Genomic DNA, 21,068 nt, shown 5'->3' with positions numbered 1-21,068 from the left:
TTTCTTCCCACTTCACAAAAATCACTTGAAAAACAAGCATAAAAGAGCCTATACAAAAGCGAGGAGACTGGTATCCAGGAGACCAAGCTGATCAGTCGCACAGAAATGAGCTTTCCAATTTACCATCTACCTATAATCCTACTGCAGACGAACAACAAATGGCCCCAACTGGTTAGCATCTCTTGTGGATTTTAATTAACCAAGATAAACATCTGTTGAGATATAGATGCTGTTTAAATAAATTCAGCATTGGAATGATCTTTAAGATTCAGTGCAAGGTCAGGGCCACATCTCTGCGAAAAGGAGTTGGATATAATGGATCATCTGCTGGTTCATTAAAAATATTTTACTTGGGCAGCACAGTGCAACCACTGTGGTTTAGTACTAGTTGTAGCCCTTGTTCAGCTCTTAAACAACATCTGACAACACAGAAGAAGGGATTTGAGCTTGAAATATATCGGTGCAACAGGAGACTTGCCTTTAAATGTCAGCATTATTAGTGTTAATTTAATCTTTTTCAGACCCTCTATTCGGAAATCTGTAGCCCTAATAGCTGCATATGTCTGGTTTCAGGCAGCCATCCACAGTGGAGTCAACACATACACACCAGACTGATTTAAGAGACAGTGAAAGTGCTTCTTATTTGAACAAGGGCATGTGCAGTGCAGGGAGGAACTTTGACCCGAACAAGTACAGTTGTGTGTATTAAATGAATTAGACACCTATTTCTGTTCTCTCAGAGTTCCGTTCCCTGGGTTACTGTGCTTGATGTGGTCTGTTCACATTGGAGCTTTTCTTTCTTGACTATGGTTGAGCTGTATGCATGCTTCTACACCTTTCATACAGCCTAACTGTATTTGTATTAGTGTATTCTGGGGGAAATCTGGGCAGGTATTCCACAGTGCTTCAGCAGCAAATAAAATACTTTACTGTGCTGCATGCAGGTCCTCACCAGTAATAGAAGAGAGAAGTTGCTATAGGATGCCTTGTGACCCAAGGAGGACAAAGGAATGGTTAAGCTAGGGGTGTCAGAGATGCAGCCCATGGGCCGGATCTGCCCCAGGAAGTCTTCCCATCCTGCCTGTTGGGCTACTGGCAGGCTACCAGAAATTGGGGGAGGGACAAGGCAGGAGTAGGGTCTGCCACACGACTTGGGTCCCCCAGGCCCCCATGAACCAAGTGATCAGAACAGGAGGGCAAGGAAAGGCTGTGCAGATCCACTGCTGCCAGCCCTGCTTATTTGGCCTGGGAGCCCTGTTTTCTGAATCTAGCCTTGGCCTTGACTGAATTTCATACCCCTGGGTTAAGCCAGTTAAACCTGAATATGGGAATACAGCCATGTACCAGATCAGTCATCTCTCAAAAAGTTAACCATGCAGTAGTGACACAAACTTATAAAGGGCATAAAAAGTCTGTTTATAAAAACCAAAAAAACAAAAAACCCCACCTTTAGCCATCAGTAAAAACACTAAGCAGTTGCAGCTTGATTGAAGCTGCAACAGAAAAAAGAGCACAGCATCACCACCCAGTGTCCAAACAGGAGCACAGCACCCTTCAGGGAGCATTCTCAGCCATGAGCTGCTGCTTCTGTATCCCAGGTTGTCTGTAATACTGCCAGGTCACAGGTAGGCATCTTTGGGCCTTATTCTGATATGGGGACATGGGGCCAGCAGGGGTAGGGCTTGGGGATGGGCTGGGGGAGGCAGAAAGGTAACGGGTTGAGAGCATCAGGGTGTGGGCATCGGTAGGGGGCCTCTGACAGGGCAAAGGATAGCACAGTATAAAACTATCTCTGCATTCCAGCAGGATTGCCAACCCAAGACTTTTTGCAGTAAAATAACCCCCCCAAAAACCAAACTTCTTACTGATAACTAAACTTTTTTACTGTAGGTGATATTAAACCCCTACATCTGAAGCCAATCCTTCTAGGTGGGGCCTGACAGCACTGCAGGGCCTGGCGGAAGTGTTACATTTACACTGTATAAACCATATATCAGTAAAACCATGTGTCATTAAAAAAGATTGGCTGTCGGTTGAGTTGGTGACCTTGATGCAACAGTTATCCTGTGCTTCCCTTTTGAGCATGCTCAGAAGCCTGTAGTATGGGTGCATATGCTCTGGGAAAGGGTAGAGCTGCCTAGGTACATGAGTAAAATTATTTGTATCTGTGGAAATCTGCAAATAGTGACTGTTACAGAAAGAGGTGGGCTGCCCTCCTGCCATTTAGTCTAGTAGTTTAGTGCAGGAATAAAAAAACTTCCTGCTGCAGGCCAAAATGACCAACCCCAAGTCAGAGGCAGGTGGGTGGGTCGGCAGGCACTAGGACCTGTCTGCAGCCGGTGTTTGGCCCTGTGGCGGCATGAAGACAGCAACCACAACCAAAGTTCCACACCCACAGGTTGGATCCCACGGGCTGTAAGTTGCTGACCCATGGCTAAGTAGATAGATATGGGAGAAAGAGATCTGAGTTATAGTTGTTTTCTGCCAGAGGGGATTTGAGCTTGGTATATCCTGCTTCCTAGAAAAAAGACCTAACCACTTAACCATAGGATAGGCTTCAGTAGCTTTTCTGCACCCTGTATTTAATATCCCTTGGATAAAATAGATAAGTAGCAGTGGGATAGGCTATGCCTGACAGGGAGCCAGACCAGGACCAGAATCTAGCTCCTCCCTTCCAGGGCTGTGACCATCTCGCTGGATCACCCTCTCTATGGCTTGCTTTTCTGTTTTTGGCTCCTGCATCTTTGCCTCTTAGTGATCCAGTGGGCTGGCTTCAAGAGGAGAGCTGGAGGGTGCTTGGGGCAAGACCTAGTCTGTGGCCTGGTAATTGGGGCACTTGCTGGGAAGCAGGAGATGCAGGTTCAAACCTTCTTTAGGAAAGGGAGACCTAGAACCATGGTCCCTTCTTTCTTGGCAAAAGGTGGTAGGTTCCTTTTCCTCTAGGTTTCTTCTACAAGGTATGTGCATATCTGGGCAATTCTGTTGTGCAATAGGTAGGGGAAAAATGTAAAAACGATGTATGTGCCAAAATTGCACTATGACCATATACCTAAGCGGTTCTTATGTAAAGGTGAAAATGAGTCTGGTGCTAACTGCTTACAGATGTCATTAGATTCTGTAAATGTTATATTCTTAGTCTGTATTTATCTTCTGAATTCATCCAGACTATATTGTAGTATGCTAATGTGGTTGCATCTGTGGCTTCTCACTGTTTTTGCTTGGTGTGTTCAGAGTAGACAATGTCATCCTGATCACAATCTCCAGAAGTCCCTTCAGGATGCCATGAACAGGGATCTTTAGTGAGCCCAACAAGAAATAACTGGCATTGTGATGCCTTCACAGTTGTCTTAAAACCTTTCTATGGTACTTGCTTTCTCTTTTTTCTAAGCCCTTTACTTCCCTTTCCACAACTAGACATGTTGGATAATTATTTATGCCTCTGTTGGCTGGGCCTGGAGTACAAATGAAGGCTTCTGTTACTGGCATTGCTAATAGGTGCTGAAACTGTTTTTTCCAGGTCAGGGAGGCCTGTGTCCTTAGGAGCTGAGGCTTTTTGGCCTCTTGCTCCCAGTCATGTGTGCAATCTATTTTGTAATTTTTTTCATCACAGGATATGTTACAAGAAGTTATTCTTAAATCTATGCTGTAGATCTTGTGACCATACAGGTGAACCTATATATGAGCATTTAGCTTATTTCAGCTTGGGGAAGTGTTGCAGAATCAAATGTGAATGGTGGCTTGTTAAAAGCTCAAGTGTCTGACTTAGGATTTTTTTTTCTTGCTGGGAACAATTCACAGTCATTTTGAACACAAGCTACCAGTTCTTAACAAGAGATGAACTAATTGTATCATTTAATAAAAGCAGTGGGAGCACCAGTTTAGGAAACCAGAGATGTGGCTGTAGCTTGGTCTAAAGAATGTGACTTGTGTTGTCTGGGAGATACTAATCACAGCAACTCCCAGGAGATGAGTCTGCTTGAGAGGCAGTTACGTTGGATTCACTGTTCATATCATTGGAATTGGGTTCTGTACAAGAGCCAACAGAACTACAATAAAAGAATTCTAGCAAAAGGAATCAATAATCTGAAAGTATTTTAATTCAAAATTAGAAAAATGGGAGCAGTTACAAGCTGGGCGAGTCTATTAATAAAGGAAAACAACTATTTGTTACCAGTGCTGTGAAATGGGATAATTTAAGAGAAGTGCTGTAAGTGGCTTTTGTCACAGATAATGCCTTTTGCTATATTTTTTCAAGGAAAATTGAGCTTGCAACTTTCAATTTCAGGGCTCCAAGATGATCAAAATACCATGGGGCATTCTGATCATCTAATACTTCACTGGAATGAGGTTATCAGTAACCCTTGCCTGGGCATGATTTACGCAGTTGTCAGTATCTGAATCTCCATAATATGTCTTTGTCTGGGAAAAATGCTGCTTGTGGGGGCAGGGAAGAGAATGCCAAAAACTAAAGTACAGTTGCCTTGTGAATAGTTAGTTCACTCTTAATGAAGGGTACAGGAAAATGATTATTTCAAATGTCAATCTTCAAACTAGAAGCAGAAGTTATGACAAGGTCAAGTAGCCTGCTTTTGAAGAGAAATAGGTGACTCATGCTGTCAACTGCAGATCAGGCATCTGCAGCTTCTCAAAGTACATCTGAAATTAAGATTGAAAGTGCTTTGTGATCATGCAGAGAAACGAGATGAGAGAGACAAAATTTGGGAGGAAAGCAGGCTTAGCTTTTGGTGTATGATGAACTCTAATTCTCAAGGGAGAAATTTGAAGAAAAAACTGCTTGCTAACCTGGGTTGGGGGGAGAAAATTTGCTTCTCTAAATGCTTCTAATTAGTGAGCTAAGAAGTTTTAAAGTATATTATTTAAGCCTCTTAGTCCCAACCCCTTATTCTGGCATCAACTCTGTTTTACAGGTAGGAAAACTAAAACACAGGTTTTCTTCTTTATAAAGGTATCCTATCTGACTTTTGAGGTGATGGACAAAAAGGCTTAATTTTCAGGTAGACTGAGCACCTGCTCAGTGAAATAAGTTTCGTAAGTTTAGTGCTGCTGAAAATATAGTCTTTCATCTGTTAGTGGATACTTTTAAAAACATGCATCCATGTCATTTAGGCCAAAGATGATACAAATATTTCATGGAAGAGAAACCAAATCTCTTAACTGACAAGACTGAGGGAAAAGATCATTTCCTCCCTGCCTCCACTGCTTAAGAAGAAATCTCATGCCATCTTGTTCAGTCTCGCAGGGCTAAAATGATTCACCTGTAGATTTGTCATCAGTTTTTTAATTGATGACAAATGTTTTGCAGAGATGTCCAGTTAAGGCACTTGGGCTGATATGTGAATCCCAAGATTAAATCCCTCTGGCTGAACCGGAATAATCCAGGATGAAACCTCTGCTTTGAAACAAAGTAGAGACATGAAACTTTTCCTCTCAAACTATGCCACATACACAACTGTTTTTGGATACTTCAACTTTCTCTTAAATCAAAAGCTGAAGATTTTCTTTTTCCATTAAATAATGCATATTCCAGTGCAATTTGAAAACCCTTGTTCCTTAGTGGAGGGAGAAAAAAAAAAGACTTCCAGAATCTTGAAGATGACAGCAAAATAGAATTATCTTCCTCTGTCAGCTCTATTAAACCGGTACATGTGTTTTCCCATACTACTGGAAGTGTATAGCAAAATTCATTTGTGGTATGACTTTGCAATCTAGCCAGTTTGGGGAATTTACTGTTATGTAATTTATAGGATACATCCTTTCTGTGGCTAGTATTTCTGCTGTGATGGTGCAGTTAAGACTGTGCAAAAAAGGTGGTCAATACAAACAAAGCAGTAATTAGAAACAAGATTGAATTGATTAAAGAAAATCTATATCAGGAGTTGGCAACATTTTTGGCTGGAGTACCAAAATCACCCTAACCTCCACCCACGCCTTGACCTGGCGTAGCAGAAATGGGGGAGCCACAAGGGTCCCGATCCTCATTGCTGGCAGTGGCTGCACACGTGCCTCTGGGGGGACGGGCCATGGTTATGCTGCCCTAGCCCCTTCCTTACAACGCTCTACGAGCCACGTGTGCACCTGCTGCTGCCACAGAGCTGGTGCCAGGGCTCCAGAGCGCAGCACAGTTGTTTGCAGCTTGGCCCAGGCGCTGGGCAGCTGTAGCGGGAGGCTGCAGACGGCTATGCCAGGCTCTGCAGCCCTGGCACTAGCTCCATGGCAGCTGCTTGTGCACCTCTGGGTGGACAGTGGGGCAAGACCTAGGGTTGTGCTGCCCCTTCCCCTTCCCTCCATGCACTATGAACTACACATGCACCTGCCACCCCCATGGAGCTGGTGCTGGGGCTCTGGAGCCCAGCGCAACTGTTTGCATCCTCCCAACTGCCTTCTGCAACTGGCCTAGGCTCTGGGCAGCTGTAGTGGGTGGCTGAAAGGATGCAAATAGCTGTGCCAGGCTCCGCAACCCTGACACTGGCTCCATGGTGGTGGCAGCTGCACACTTGCCTCTGGGTGGGGGGAGGAGCCAGAGTTGCGCTACCTCAGGTCCCTGCCTGGCCATGGGCCTAGAGGTGCATGCACAGTTGCCATACCATGTAGCTGGTGCCGGGGCTGCAGAGCCCCATGCAGCTGTTTGCAGTCTCCTGGCTGCAGCCAGCCCAGGCTCTGGGAGGTCTGCTGTGGCGTGTCAAAGAAAATGGCCTTGCATGCCGTGCCCTGTCATGCGTGTGCCGGGGGTTGCCAGTCATTGATCTGTGTTCTGAACAAAAGACGGTGTGTCTCAACAATGTAGTAGTAGGTTGTTGTACAGTTACAGGGCTGATCTTGAACTCCAGAAGCAGACGGAACTCTGCTTCTGGAGTGCAGTTGTGGGCTTGGAGAGACCGATCCAAATTCCCCTTCAGGTGGTGGGAATCTTTCTGATGACTTCAGCTAGTTTTAGGTGAAGGAGGAATTTTTGATGAGAAGTCATGGTTGAACAAAACCCCCAGAAGTAATGCTGTAGGCAAAGCAATCTAAAACAAGCCAAGGCTAGTAACCTGAAAAAATTAAGCCTATATACATAGCCCCTTCTGATCTTTCCCCAAAATATCTCTGTCAGAATAATTTGTCTGCTATTGCTCTTAGTCTTAAAGCAACATCAGAAAAACCGAGGCATGGATTTTTGTGGGTGATGTCTTTTATTTAGCCTCTTACACTTCTTCTAGACCATCACAGCTACAACATCATCCCAGTACTAGCATAAAAAACGTACATTTAACATTCAGTAAGATGTCTTCCAATAATTCAGTATCGTTTCCCTTCCTGTGCAGGTTGGCACCTAGTTATTTATTAATGAAGCATTTGTTCTGTATTGCTCTGCTTGTATCTTTCTTCTTTTTAAATCAATAAAACATTTCAACATATGTATACCACATACTAGTTACTTGAAATTTTATTTCAATAAAGGGACATTATTTACACACTTACTCTTTGGAGGTCATAGTTCTAACTCCTTGTTCTATTGTTTCTTTTTATGCTGGTTTAACTCTGGCAATAAAATTGAACTACACCAGTATCAAACTGGAGTACTTCCATGGAGGTTTGCTTGAATAGTTGCATACTGTGAAGTACTACTTTGTCTAGCAATGGTCTTCTGATTTATCACAATTTTGCAATGGCCTGTATTAATACTACACTTGATCTGAGCATTCAAGAGGCTGAGAAGTGACTGTATTAATATGCTACAAAATGAGTGCTTCTGGTATATGGCGGGCCTTCCATCCCCTGATTTCTTGGGTATCAACTTCCAAAAGTCCATAAGCTTTGTTTGCCTCTTGAAGGGGTACAGAGGCTTGTAACAAAAAAATTGTCATACATACATACATACATACATTCAACAACAAAATAATGTGGGAGAAATATAATGGGTTTGATAAGGATATTAATGACAAGTGCAAAGAAATCTCTTTTCAATCTATAAGTACCTCAGAAATGATAAAGGACTAAGGCAGGCGCTGTTTTGTAGTGACCCGTCTCGTATCATCCATTTGAATTATGTTGGCCAGCAACAGTAATGCAGGCATTCCCCTGCTGAGCCTAGTCTTAGCAGAAAATAGCACCAAATGGGAACAAACTAATATATAATTGAAAAACACAAGATTTAGAAGGTACATCATATTTTATTGTTGTCTACCATTAAAGACTTGGCACAAACTACAATACCAGTTTTATCAAAAGAAAAGGATCTGCAGATAAACATGAAAGAAAAGGAGTCCATCTGCAAGATAAAGCAGAGGTGTCAAAAGAGAGCACACTCGCTTGTTTAACACTTGAGTGAATGGCCAAGGACTGTACATTCCAGTTGGATACTTTTTCTGTTTGTTCTAATTAGTAAATGAATTTAAATGCTTTGATGTCATGTTGTATATGTCCTTCGTCTCTCCTGGTATTGGTCTTCCTTCTCTCCTAGGGAGTCGCCCTTCTCCTCTTGCCATATCAATCTTGCTGCCTCTTCGCAGGTTTTGTAGAGGAACATGTCCCTGATCTAATGCAGTGGGACCCAGTAACTAATATTGATCCACTTGCTTCAAAAAATTAGCTGCCCTGGAGCACACTGTTCTTTTGGAAATAAGAGTGTGCAGAACCTGAAGGGTAAGAGGTCTACACATTCATTCATATTTTAATACTGTGCTACAGACTGCAGTGTGCAGTATGTAAAACAAGTATTTTTTACCTTTCTTGCGTAAGGGATTAGGAAAGAGCAGGCCATGGGCATGACCCAAAGAGAAGAACGTGGATTGTCTTGCTTCCATTTTGTTGCCCAGTACTGCATGGCTGATGGCTTCCTGACAGGGAAAATAAGCCTACTACTACAAGGGCTTCCCTGCTACTCCCCAGCCTCTAAAGAATTCTTGCTAGTGATAGTAATCGCATGCTCTCAAGGGCTTTTAAGGAAAGGAATTGTAGGATATTTGGGAGCCTACAGACTTCTCAGTTTTGACTTCTGCAGTGGAGATGATAATGAAAAACCTAATTGGATTCAGAAGAAGGGAATATCCAAGGCAGCCACCAGCACGGGTGTCAGCGTGGCACATATAGGCGCTTTGCTTGGCTTGTGCCTCAGGGCAGAAGGTGGGAGGGGGTTGGGGCTGCACTGCCAGCCACAGCAAGGATTGAGCCCTTGCACCTTCCCTGCTGCTCGCCTCGGTAATGCCAGCATCATACGAGTTGATGTTGCCGGTGTTCTTTTGGCACACTGCCCACAAGCATTGCTAGCCCGTGATCTAAGAAACTATTTTCTAATTCAAGGAGGGTCAGCTGTGGGTTCACATAAAAATGAGGTCATGTCTAACAGAACCAGCAGGATGCTTTGAAAATCTCATAAAATAAAGGAAGAGTTGACTGGGATGGAAGCTTTGGACATAAATTACATAGATTCTTAAAACAATGTTTGATATAATTCTGCACTCCATCGGTTACATCTGTAGGCATAGCGGTGGCTATGGTTCTTCTGGAGTGGGTAAAGAAATGTCTTGGGATATCAAAAAAAAAAAAAAAATCAGATGGCACCTGTGAATAGTACCATTTGAGCAAGGTGACTGGGGGTGGTGCTACTGAGATCAGCATTTAAACTTTGATTTTGTTCATTTTATCTGTCAGTGACCTGGAAAAAGGAACATAAAGCAAGGTGATAAAATGTACTGACGATACAAAACAGGGCTGAAGCAGGAAGGTCAGTACAAGAGGGAGGGGAATCCCACTCAGTACAGCTTCACCCCCACAGGAGTAGAAGCTGACTCATGGCTTAGGCAGCTCAGCATACAGCCGTGTAAATTGATCTAGAAAGAATTAAAAATGCACTGGAAAGCATTCCTGGTTGCTTTGTATAGTCCTCAGTGTAAGAAAGCAATATTTTAGATATAAATTAGAAGTCTAATATCCTTTGTGCTAGCACAATCCTATGCTGCACCTGGGGCAGTACTAGGAATTTGGGTAGATTGTGTAAATAAACAGCGGCTGTTTGCTATTGCACCCGGGCTACAGCACCTTTCTGCCATAAATAACCCAGACCAAATCTGCCTACTGTGGTGGTGGTAAAATAATGCATGATAATCTGATGCTTTGTGGGTCCTATATGAAATATGATGATGGATAGCTGGCATGGGGTGATCCTATCTATTAAAGGCAGTTACCAGACTTACCTGTCAGCGGTCTCTCCAAGGAAGCAAAGGACGACTGGGAGTGAAGGCCAACTTACTACATTCACTTTTAAAGAGTGCCTTTCTCGCAGCAGGGAGAACTGTTGTTGGGCAGTATGGTGATGCTTATATGTTACTATCTATACTGCACTCATGCATACCAGAGCACCCCAGGGAGTAACTAGGCAAAATGGGTGCAAACTGGTGGAGAGTAGATTCAGGTTAGACATTAGGAAGAAAATGTTTACAGTAAGCATGGCCAGAATCTGGAATGGGCTTCCAAGAGAGGTGGTGCTGTCACCTAACTTCTCTTCAAGAGGAGGCTTGACAGTCACCTGGCTGGGGTCGTGTGACCTCGGTCCTCTTTCCTGACGGGGGCAGGAGGTCGGACATGATGATCCTTCGTGGTCCTTTCCGACTCTACAATCTATGAATCTGCAGAAGGCTTGTTTTCAGTCTGCTCCATTTGCAAGTGATGAGTTTTTGAAATATTGAGACTTGTTGATATAGCTCTAATGAAAGCTTTATTTATATGTATAGTCCTAATTCATAAGTCAGAGCTATGCTACACATACAAAGAACAAAAATACTGCTTATACACTTTTTTCCCTACAGTCTAGCATGCATTTTTGCATCCAAATGGAGAATGATTGACTGCAATTTCAGAGACAAACAATTATCTATCTTGCATAAAGATGGATGCTGCCTGTTAGAGTAAGAAGAAGGTTTTGTCACTGGGGAGGTTGAAAATAGTAAAAGTATATGATGACAGGGGCACAGTCCTGTGAGGTTTCAAATTTCCCTTCATCTCATCAACCTCAGTGAGACCTAAAGAACCCAGGACACTGTAGAATTACACTAGTCTTCAGTGGACTTGGTGGCATGGATATTTCTGGGTTACCTCCAACACTAAGGAAGAAATGATTAGTCTTTGACAATTCAGCAGGAGAATACGCCCAACCAGGTTCTCCATGAGGTCTCACCTGAAGAAGTGCTCTGTGGCTAAATTCCTGCAGAAATCAATGGTTGAGAAGTGCTAAGAACCAGCATTGTTCTGCTGCCTGAACTTTGGTTCAGGTCTTACGTTTTGAATCTACGATAATTAAAGTAAATTAAAAGGTGAGACCTGTCTCTCTGTCTCTGAGATGATGGAGGTGATTTTTAAATTCCTGCACAAAAGGATGCGTCAGGCAGGCTTGACTGGGAGAATGGGGTGAAATTAAAGATTTTTTTGTGATTCTGAGTCAGTGACCAGAGTTGAGCTCTGTCAAAATATTTCAGATTCCACCCTTAGCAGCACCAGCAAATTTTCTTGTGCCAAGAAAGAAGGTGATAGGAAATAGTGTTCTGCTTCATTATCCATTTTCCATCCTGTTCTTGGTCACAACTTTGCCAAGCCAGTACTGTACCCAGGGGCGTTGCAAGTTCCAAGTCTGATAACAGACTGGAAATCTCTCCTGTCAGTTGTGATGTTTCACTGTTTGCTGCTCAGTGAACCATCCTGAGTAGAAAAAGGCCTTTCTGTATGTGCTGGTTTTAAACAGGCTAAGTGATAAAGGGCTGTGACCCATACAAAGCCCATCTCTAGATGACTGCTGAGGCAAGTGTACATAATAAGGCAGTAGTTTTATTGGAGAGTTGTGGCCACTAGCCTGTGCCCCGTTGGCTTTGGTTTGTGATGCAATCTGGGGCATTCTAGGTGGGACACGGTCCAGGATGTTACATCAGAGCCCCAGGTTGCAATCAGACCTCCTTTCCCAATGCTATTCCTTATTCCCTTGTGCTAAAGAAGCGTACTTCAAATATATCAAACCATTTCTATCACAGCCATCTTCTCTTTAGTACAGCCTTCCACCATTGTGTGTCTGTGTTCCTGTACCTTGATGAGCTTGGCTGTCTCTGCTACCAGCAATTCAGATTTCATGGAACTAGGCAAAGAACTATTTTTTCTTCCCATACTTTATACTTGGATTTCATTCCTCTTTGTAAAGATTTTTTAGGTTTCCTTATTTATGTGTTGTAATTTTGGAGAATCCAAAACATTGTAGACCAAAAGTATGGATATACTAGCCAACTGCCTGTCAAGAATGACAAGAGGGGAGGGGGGCATGGACAGAGGCCTGAGGTTTTGAACTTTTCTTTATTCTTATTATTTCTCATCAGTTTTCACCCACATGTATTGCTTCTTCCTTTGTATTGGAGGCTTTTTAGAAGTCCTACACTTCCCAGAACCTTGAGGCACCCGTCAAGGCTGCATCACACCTTGTGTGTTCGGTATGGGTACTGAACCAACAGCAGACTTCATGCCTCACCTTGAAGTCTGAATGTGCCAACATCACAGCTCTTTTAAAATAGTCTCTCCTGTGACTGTTGCCATATTTGGATCTCTTGTGGGATTTCAAAGATCTGTCTGTGCAGTATTTCTAGGTGAGTGCAGTGTGCCCCATAAGTACTGCTGGTATTTCTAAAGCACATTTTACGGCTAATATGTTTCTAACTTGGTTAATATTTGTAAGTGGACTTCAGATTTTGCTTAAATAGATACTGAAAACTTAAAGTAAGTGGATGATGTTAATTTCTTATATCTCTTTGTTAACTTCAGTAGGGATTAGACCCTGCATGTGCTTTTCTAGATCAGTAGCTACTTGCTGCAGTGAGGTTCTGGAGCTACTCGTAGCTTTGTCACTAGAGGTATCGCTGAGTGATATGAAGAAAAGTGAAGAGCCATGCAGATTTGAGATGGTATGAAGCTGAGGAAAGAATATTAACTGAATGTGATGTCTGCTTGTGAGGAAAACCACACAATTGGCATTGCATAACTTACCTTCTCGACCGATGGGTCCCAAGGATCACATTATTGTTTTTAATTTTGCTAAGCCCACTGTGTGCCCCTGTGATTTTGTAGAGTTAATAAGGGAAAAAACTCCCAATACTTTATTGTTGTTGCAACCACACTGCAACAACCAGAGAGATTGAAGTGATATTCTTCATTCCTTCCTTTTTCTTTTCACTCCATTTTTCCCCTTTCCAGCCTTCTGTTTTCCCATTCTTTCCTTTGATGTATCCTCCAGAACAGTGGTCTCCAAAGTGGGGTGTGCACACCTCAGGGGGTGCACAAGATGATCTGTTGGGGCACAGGAAGAAAATATTAGAACTTCTATTTATATTTATTTTTTACCTAAAAAATAAGGAAGAAATTAAGCTTTACTAATATTTAATATATGGATTGACACTGGCGCTCTCACTCTGTCCATATGTCAGATGGTCACGTGTCACGTACGGTACGCGAGTAGTACATGTATATAACTTATAAATAAATATACATATATTGGGGGTGCATGCTCAAAAATGTTTTACTGATAGGGGTGTGTGATCAAAAAAGTTTGGAGACCACTGCTCTAGAAACTTGCTCTGTACCCCAGTTTGAGAAGCATTGTTCTGTACAGATATATAAATAGCAAGCTTAAGATGTCCAATTTACAGGGTGCCTGTTGCAAAAACTGCATACAGTATTTACTTAGGATTAAGCACATTGAAGCTTTGATACCGCAAGCACCTAAGAATGCAAAACGTGTTTACTTAAAGTTGTAGTCATTTAATCGCATGGTCAAGATTGCGACCTAAGGCCTTGATCAGACTGCCAGTAAAATTTAAGGGGCATCTTTCCATTCAAGTCAGTGGGAGGTAGAGCTAGATTTTTGCAAGCTCAACTAAAGTTAAGGGAAGAAACAATATACACTTCTTCAGAGAGAAAGTAAGCAGGTGTGTGAGCACAGGGAAAATACAAGTACACCTCAGGTAAATAAACTTCTATATATTTTTTTTCTCTATCAGGTGGAAAAAATATGCCCTCCTGCATTTTGGTGTCATTCAGTCCTACGTAGCCTTCTAAATACAAACATGCACCCTCTGACAGCGGTTGTGCATGTGGTTGGATTCCAGTACAAAAGGCCATGGAACATGCTTGAATTAAAAAGGCAGCACCCATAGGATCTGCTGCCTGACTGGTGATGAGATGTCACCAACCTAATAATTGTTGTTTTAGTGGCTTTTTTTCAGTTGTAGTACCAAAGACTGAGCTACGTATAAGGATTGAGACTAAAACTGTGATGAAGAGCTAAACAGCTGATTGCCCCAAAACCTTTCTTCTGTATTTTTTTTTTTTTTTTTAAACAGGAAAGTTTAGTACTAGTTTATTGCTTTAAATGTGCTATTGCTGCTGGATCCAGCATCAATTTCGGGATTCCGTTACCTAATGGAAGGCCTCAGCAAGTACAATTAACACTTCATTCAGGTTTTTTTCCCCAGTTCTGAATTTTATATTTGCATTCATATGGCTGCTTTTTCCTAAACACATTGAGATTTATGCCAAGGGGCCCTTTAAGAGGATGCCTGTCACTGAAATTGTATTTTTTATCCCTTGAAGCTGAAAGCCATAAAGAAATGAGACCTTGCCGAATCACCACCTTAAAGCTCCAGTCACTCATGTGAATCAAAACCTGTGAAAAGTAGGTCATATTGTACAAATGAATTAGATTTTGCTTCTCATTTTATTGACTTTTAGTTTTTCATTCATGGTAGTTTATAGTTTGCAGTGTGTTGTCTTTTTAATGATTGGAAAAATACTGTTCTCTATACCCTGTGCACATATCAGGCAATCAAATGGAATCAACTAGATAATGGATTCACTTTCTCTCTCTTCCCCCTTTTTTTTTTTTTTATTCTTGAGCATAAAAACAGTAGTGTAAGTTATCATCAGGTGGTGAAATTTGCTTCCGTGCAAAAGAAGAATGACTTGCGTTACACATAAATAAGACCTCAGTGAAGGACTGGAAGGATATTATTGGCCTCTGCAAGAAGGTGAATTTCACCTAGCAAACGTTATGAACCATAGAAATGGAATTTGATCAGGGATCATGGCATTCAGGGATGTTTCATAAGGTGTCTGATCATGTCAACTGTTGTAAAATTAAAAATGATAGTGGGAGCATTTGAATGCAGATACATATACATGATGCCAGGTTTTCAGTCTGGCTCAAGTTTGAGATGATGCTGTGGCGAGCCTTGGGATCAATTTGCACTATTGAGCCATAGAGCCAGGTTACTGTGGCTTTTTTTTTTGTTATATCAATTGCTTTTTATTAGCAGCATCCTGAGATAATTGTATGTGGTACTGCATCAGGAATGGGAGTCAGAGGAATTTCTTCAACCATGTGGAATGTCCCAGGGTGATTAACATTTTTCAAAAAGAGTGTCTCCTTATCACTTCTGTTGTTCATTTAAGCTATACATGCCTGTTGCCAATATGAATGCAGGAATAGATGCAAATAAAAAAAAAAAAAGTTCTGTGTAATGAGACTGAACTAAATAACACCTGTGTGGGGCAACCAAGGACCTATATATTCCCTGGTGATATGCACCTAAACGCTACAGCCAATTTTTTGGGTTCTGTGGTGTTCTGATGCAGCAGGTTGTCACAGGTTAATGCAAACTAAATATACATTTTTAATAAATTAAATGATGACAGTATTCATTTTCATGAGTAAAACTGGTATGGTTAAACATTCAGTATATTTTAAGATGTTTCCATATGAGTTTCACCATGAGAGATTTTTATTTTGACAATGTGTGACTGTGGCTGGGACATGTAACTACAAATACATTGTTCAGGAAGAGAGGCTGGAGATTTTTGGAAAATGAAGGATCAAATATTATGGGACTCTTAAGAGAAACTTAGTGACTGATTTTGGTTTTGGTAAAGTGATTAGCAGTGAAATAGTTGTACATGATAACTTGAATATCAGCATTATTAGGTTTCATATTTACCTTTCTTCAACATGAATTAAATAGGTCAGGGCTGTGCAACTGGCAGCTTGCAAGCTGCATGCATCCCACAAAATATTCATGTGCAGCCCCTGGGCTCCCACCCTGCCACCACTTCATCCTTCCCCATTGCTTTGGCTGCAACAACAGCAGAAGTCTCTGGGATCCCTGCTGTCTCCAACCACTGACCTTCTTGCCCTCATCCCAGAGGTGGGGCAGTGCAGCAATGTGCAGAACTGGAGGCCAGTCGGGCACTGCGCTTGTTGGGCAGAGGCCTTCACAGGCATGCATTGTAAGGTGGGGGGCCCTCACACAGGTGTATCGTGGAGTGGGTGGGGAATAGGGGCATGCGAAGATTCCTATTCAATTCAGATTTGGCCTGAATAACAGTCACAAGCTGGCAGAGGGTAGATTTAGGCTAGATATCAGGAGGCGCTACTTTACTGTCAGGGCGGCTAGGATCTGGAACAAACTTCCAAGAGAAGTGGTGCTGGCTCCTACCCTGGGGGTCTTTAAGAGGAGGTTAAATGATGAACACCTTGCTGGGGTCATTTGACCCCAGTACTCTTTCTGGCCATGGCAGGGGGTCGGACTAGATGATCTACTCAGGTCCCTTCTGACCCTAGAAACTATGAAAGTATGAATTGGGAAAGTGATTCGATTTGTTGATTCAGGTCACTGTGCTCGATTTGATTCGGCCGAATCCGAAACTGAAGATTCGATGCTGATTCGGACATAGACGCAGCTTTAAATGATTTTTCGAGATACCTTGAGGCACTGGTATGGCTTGTGAACACTGCAATGCTGGGGGGCATGGAGCACTCCACATGCTTGGCGGCAAACCCGGAAGTGGACTGGAACTACTTCCAGTCCACTTCCATGTCTGCTGGGGGGTGCGCAGCAGCCCCGCACCCCACCCCCAGCTTGGTGATCGGCTGCGGGCGGACCCCAGGTGCCACCCCCAGACCCAGGAGGCAGCAGTCGCTGAGCTGGGGGGGCCCCCATGGGCGTGCTCCTGGTGGACCTAGAAGTGGACCAGAAGTGCTTCTGGTCCACTTCTGGATCTGCTGCTAAGCGCGCTGGGGAGCCCCCCTGCACTTCTGTGGGACACTCCATGCACTTCAGCATCTCAGCATTCACAAGCCGCCTGCTACCTAGAGGTATGTAGAAAAAATATTTAAAGCTGTGTCTGTTCAAATTACTGAATCTTTCCAAATCAATTTGGAGGGTTCCGATTTCGATTCGGAGAGATTAAAGGGTCCTCTGCTTTGATTCGGATCAAATCAGGGACCAAATGTTCACCACAGCCCTAGTGGGGAACATCTGTGCAGTGCACACCTGGTGCAGCCTGTGTTGCATGCAGCACCCTGAGGCATGTGGTCCCTTGGGAGCTTAGAAGTTGGAGAGTTCTGATGCATAGGTCATGCCTCTCAATATGTTTGGTAATGCTTCATGCTCTCTGCAGTCTTAAAATGACCCCTGGTTATTGGTTAGCCTCTGTTTTTTTTTTCCTCACAGTGATTAAGAGTAAAAAACAAAACAGAAACAAAACTTTTTTTTAATGTTTAGATGTTAAAATTTTGAAGCCACTTCTAAAACATAAGGCTAGTTTATATTTATGTAAAATGTAATGGTTTTGCATTCCCCTTCCTGATTTAATGGATCCAGAAGCACAGTATTAAAAACTTTGCTAACGGTACACTGAGTGTCTGTCAGTCTGTATGTGTGCATGAGTATTTTATTTTGACAACTGAGGAAATATAGCCACTTCAAGTACTATTATACAACCTCCACAATTTGAGTTAAATAATAGATCTTAATTATAATTTGAAATTAAAAAAAACGTTGTTTCAGTAAAGAATATATCCTACATGTTATACATGTCACCTGGCGTAATGAAAACACATGTTCAAAGACAGTCTCCCTAGTCCAGCTTCAAGCGAATGCCTCTAAGCTAATACACCCTGGGACCTGAAAGCATACTAAACCTGGCTTAGTTAGGAGACTTCTGATGGAGTCTCTAGAGACTTTCCCCATTCTCAAACACAAGATGACCAATCCCTCTAATCTAATCTGATTTATAGAGTACTTCTCAAATGATGTGTGACCTGCCACACTCATGCCTGGAAAGAGGAGGCTGAGATGAAAAGAATGGGACAATGTCTCTGAGCATGTAAGAGCAAAATGTAATGCTAAACCCAAGCTTAGCTGGCGTATTATAATAATGGACTTGTAAAATAATCCCATTCAAATGGAATGGATCAACTTCATCCTTAGCCACTGGAGATGAATTTGGTCCTTTTATATTTATCACAACCAGTCTGTCAGTTTTCAAAAGTAAATTGGTACGTGTGTCTATAGAAAAAAGTCAAGGGTGTCTTTGGAGGCTTTCATTTAAAGGTATTTAAATCGCAGACTCTGGTATAAGGTGGCCTGCTAGGAGAATAGAAGCTGCAGAATGACAAACAATTCTTCAAGTGAAATTGCTGGCATTCAAGAAGATAAGCAATAAATCACAGACAATACCTGAGATTAGATTCAAAAGCTGAAGTCTGACAAATGAATGCATGAGCATTGACGAAAACCGTTTTGAGATGATTCTGTGCTTGATGACCATCCTTATGAGCGATCAGGGCTGATTATGCCTACCGGTTTTAATCTTTTTTTTTTTTTTTTTTTAAATTCCCTCCAAAGGTAAGAATGCATTACCATATTTTAAAGGGTACATGATTGCAAGCTTTAATGAACCTAGTGGGCGTTTATCCCTTTGTGATTCATCCGATAGTGAAATGGACTAGATTCAAATCTAAAGTGTTGTCACAGGGATAAGGGGTATCTTGGATTTATATGATAGACTTAAACGTACTAATTGGAATTAGGAATCGGACAAAGGCAGCCATTCTCACTCTTGTGACTATTCAGTTATGATATACAAAGTTTCTTTGTTTTAAACCCATTACTTACTCTGCCCAGGGAGGGTATTTTGGTGCTACAAATATATCACGGACCAAACCTTAACCCAGGTGCAGGTGGAAAGCAACTCTACCAGCTTAGTTGCGTGCACTTATACTTGGTTGCAAACAGCTAGATACTAGTCATGAAGGTTTGGGACTGGCAGCAAGTATGTGTTGAAATAGACTGGGCAGAAGGCTGCAGAGGTTACTTTGAACTGAACAGCTGTGTTCTGGCTTCTCTTTTACCTACTACTTGACTCTGCCTCCACAACTGAGCATAAGGGCATGGATCCTCACAGTCAAAGATCTGCTGTCTTCAACTAGTTAACCTTTTCCAAGTTATTCCCACAACTTTTTTCCTTGCAAGTGCAGCTGTTTAGGGAATGAAGGATGGAGTCCCACTCTAATTCCTGCTGCCTTCCTACAGATAGGCTTGCGCTGGGTAAGGGTGCTCAAGAGGCAGAGGAGTAGGACCAGGTTATTTAAGCCTTAAAGCTTCCTGGTGGGGGAGTTTTATAACCTGTCTTGCACAAAGACAGGTACAAAATGTAAGGGGAAAAGGTGGAAACGCAAAGAAATTATAACAAACAATTCTTGAGAAGGGGCTTTGGATTGTGCATGCTCACGATCTTGGGCTCCCAGTTTGACAGCAACTGAAGCCAATCTGATGCAAAATTAAGCATCTCCTTGTAGGCTGGACAGACTCCTTGCTCTCCCTGTAGGTTGGACAGATTTTTAAAGCTAGTGAGACCATTCTGAGCAGTTCATCTGATCCCCTACATAATGTAGGCCAGGGGTTGTCAACTGGGGGTACTGGGGAAGGGTGGGTGGCAGTAGAGTGCCGCCGGTTCCCAGGAACAGGACCGGGGCAGGGTGAGGGCACTGCCTGGCCAGTTGGATGTGGGGGGGGAAGCTTGTATGCAGAGGCAGCTGCCATTGCCATCCACCACCCTGCTCCACGTCTGGCCATGCATCCCTCCTCCTTGCGTCCAGAGGGTACACTTATCTAAAAAGGTTGAAAATCCGTGATGTAGTCCATAGAACTTCACCCAGGAATTCCTGCATCTAGCCGTCAACTTGGCGTTGAGCAAATCGTTTAGGAAGGCATTTAGTCTTGATATAAAGCGCTTGGGTGATGGAGATTTAGTCAACTCTGTCACATCATTCCAATAGTTTATTTCCTTCACTTAAAGATTCTCATTGTGTTTCCAAATTAAATTTGTCTACTTCAGTTTCCAGCTATTGAATCTTGTTATTTCTTTGCCTATTACAGTGAGGAGCTCCTCTGGTACGGTAACTTCTCCCTGCTTGTTGACACAGATTAAAACGTAATGTTTGTTTTGCCATAAGGAAAAGGGGGGAAAAGGTATGTCTTGGGGACAGAATAAGAGGGGGTGTCCTGGTTTGGGTACCTGTTCATCTTGATGGTTCTTTTTAAGTGCATTTCAGACAGAAAAATACAGAATAATACAGAATGTGTTGTATACAGGATTCTTCCCGAGTAGGATGGATACATGTCTCATTAGGAGGAAAGCTTAGAATGAAAGTACTACATGGCCAAGGTACTGCACCAGGCAGTGGCTTCCTCAGATGAACCATCTGTTTCATACAGGCTTCCTCCTAACCGGGAAGCACTGTGACCATATCTGCATGGGGCAAGCTAATTGGCACCGTCACTCAGCAGAGCTAATTAGCCTACTGGAAGAGTTGCATAGAAGCTGCCACATTGCTGCTGGTTTAGGAGGCAGCCCACACAAAGCAGTGCAGCATGTTTGAGAACCCTGGCTGGCATGCCAGTTGTCACATAGACATGTCCTAAGTGTGTATATACATATACATATACATATACATATATCTCTAGCTGGTGCTGATTATTCCTTTATGCCTCACTACCTCATCCTGTACTCTGGAGCATATGACACTTCCAAGGGGATAAAAGAAAAAAAAATTCTGGCAAGTTATTGAAGACTCTCTTTCAGTACAGGACTTCCCTAGCAGCCTTCTTGAAAATTCAGGAGGCTTAATTATGAGAGGTTAAGCTGAACTTGCACCCCCCTTCCACAAAATGACATAATATAGCTTTCCTATAGTTTACCAT

At 42.6% G+C, this 21,068-nt stretch overlaps 1 protein-coding gene across 1 annotated transcript in view; it reads left to right on the top strand.

Moving 5' to 3' along the window:
• Positions 1 to 21,068, top strand: part of TNIK (TRAF2 and NCK interacting kinase) — a 318,039-nt gene that overhangs the window by 85,439 nt on the left and 211,532 nt on the right. The gene's annotated exons all lie outside the window — the stretch shown is intronic.

This window comes from Crocodylus porosus, unplaced genomic scaffold, assembly GCF_001723895.1.
Source record: "Crocodylus porosus isolate Cpor-Errol unplaced genomic scaffold, CroPor_comp1, whole genome shotgun sequence".
NCBI lineage: Eukaryota > Metazoa > Chordata > Crocodylia > Crocodylidae > Crocodylus > Crocodylus porosus.
The sequence above is the reverse complement of the archived record's forward strand: the minus strand, read 5'-3'. Positions and strand labels throughout refer to the sequence as shown.